Source organism: Cervus canadensis, chromosome 9 (genome assembly GCF_019320065.1).
Source record: "Cervus canadensis isolate Bull #8, Minnesota chromosome 9, ASM1932006v1, whole genome shotgun sequence".
NCBI lineage: Eukaryota > Metazoa > Chordata > Mammalia > Artiodactyla > Cervidae > Cervus > Cervus canadensis.
The window spans coordinates 28645714-28648292 of NC_057394.1; positions in this window are offsets into that span (position 1 = coordinate 28645714).

Here is a 2579-nt window from a genome sequence, read left to right on the forward strand (position 1 = left end):
TAAAGTTAATTTACATACTCTTCTTATAGAGAGAACAATGATACAATATATTTTCATGGAGTGATAGTCATTTCTTTTTTTGTTAGGTATTCTAGCAAAAAAAAGATTTTCAAAAAGATCATTGATAATATAATTATGCATCATAAAGTTACTTTAGCACTGAAGTTATTTACATACAGAGCTAAAATTTTAGAGATTTTACCACTGATAAATAGGTATGCAGATAAACAGCAAACACAATACCTTAATGTCCTTAATGTCAAACAATAAATATTGGTAGGAGAAAACAAGTCAGTATGTGAAAAAGGTGAGAAAAATTGTATTTAATAGAAGACAGTACCAACCCCACCTTAAGTACCAGCCCCTGCTTGAAGAAATAGTTTTTCCATCTTAAGCATTCTCTTGCTAATTAGTTTAAACATATTCCTTGTGTTCCCATATTGTGCTACTTCACTTTATGTTCGTAATTAACTCTCTCTTTAGGTGCATGGTAATATGGATATTCCTAATATCTATAAAATGAGTAAAACAGGATGAAATCTGTACTACTAAGTACATTTATCAGATATAAGGTTTTGTTTTCCATTTTATAATGTGTAAAGATTAACTTACCAGCCTAGAGAAGTAAAAGATAAATACATCCCCTACAATATTGATTACCTTAAGGAAAACAGGGTTTATAATATAAGTCCTGAATTTGCAGTAGGTTTTCTAGTCCCAGTACATAGCTACATACACCTTTGGGTATTGCACTTGAGAAAATGGTAGCAGTTACCTCAGTTCTCCAGAAAAAAGAATCCAAATACTATGTAGCAATTATTTAATAATCTTTGTAAAAAAAAATATGTGTGCACACCCAACTGTACAAAGTGCCATAAGATTGAGATATGGATTTTGGCAGCAGATAAACACTGAGGACACAAAGCATATTAACAATTGTAAAATAGTAATTGGAAGTACATACTCAAGAGTGAAAGCAAGAGAGACATTAGAAATGAGGAAGAGAATATGAAACCTACATTATGTGATAAAATCCCTCACAAGGAAGAAACACTCCAACTAACTTGCCAAGAGTGCCTTCATTGAGAAACACTGTTTTCAGAACATTTAGTGTTTAGTGCTGAATGTTTATGGTTAGGTCAATGACAGTAGAAAGTTAATATCTGTTGTGTTTTGATTTTATAAAAATTTCCTGATATTGTCTGAAATAATATTCCTAACTATTTTAATAATATTCCTAATGGCCAACATCCATTGATTCATCAAAAAAGCAAGAGAGTTCCAGAAAAACATCTACTTCTGCTTTATTGACTATGCCAAAGCCTTTGACTGTGTGTATAAAAAAATCTGTGTAAAATACTTAAAGAGTTGGGAATACCAGACCACGTGACCTACCTCTTGAGAAATCTGTATACAGATCAGGAAGCAACATTTAGAACTGGACATGGAACAACAGACTGGTTCCAAGTTGGGAAAGGAGTACGTCAAGGCTGTATATTGTCACCCTGCTTGTTTAACTTATATGCAGAGTACATCATGAGAAACCCTGGTCTGGAAGAAGCACAAGCTGGAATCAAGACTGCCGGGAGAAATATCAATAACCTCAGATATGCAGATGACACCACACTTATGACAGAAAGCGAAGAAGAACTAAGCTTGATGAAAGTGAAAGAGAAGAGTGAAAAAGTTGGCTTAAAGATCAACATTCAAAAAACTAAGATCATGGCATCGGTCCCATCACTTCATGGCAAATAGATGGGGAAACAATGGAAACAGTGACAGACTTTATGTTTCTGGGCTCCAAAATCACTGCAGATGGTGATTGCAGCCATGAAATTAAAAGACGCTTACTCCTTGGGAGTAAAGTTGTGACCAACCTAGACAGCATATTAAAAAACAGAGACATTACTGTACCAACAAAGATCCATCTAGTCAAGACTATATTTTTTCCAGTATCGTGTATGGATGTGATAGTTGAACTGTAAAGAAAGCTGATCACCAAAGAATTGATGCTTTGGAGCTGTGGTGTTGGAGAAGGCTCTTGAGAGTCCCTTGGACTGCAAGGAGATGCAACCAGTCTATCCTAAAGGAAATCAGTCCTGAATATTCATTGGAAGGATTGATGCTAAAGTAGAAACTTCAATACTTTGGCCACCTGATGGGAAGAACTGACTCATTGGAAAAGACCCTGATGCTGGGAAAGACTGAAGGCAGGAGGAGAAGGGGAAACAGAGGACAAACTTGTTGAATGGCATTACCAACTCAATGGACATGAGTTTGAGTAAACTCCGGAAGTTGGTGATGGACAGGGAGGCCTGGCATGCTGTGGTCCATGGGGTTGCAGAGTCAGACATGACTGAATGACTGAACTGAACTGAACTGAACTGTATTATTTTGAAGAATGAACACTTGAGAAAGCTTTTGAATATAGAAGACCATGCAACTAAATTAGAAAAAAGAATATAATTCTAAATATTTTCTACCTCCGTGACAGGTATCATACTACAAACTACATCATTTCCAAGAGTCCTTACAAACAAGACTCGTTCTAAGAAATGAATTAGGTCTTATGAAAAATA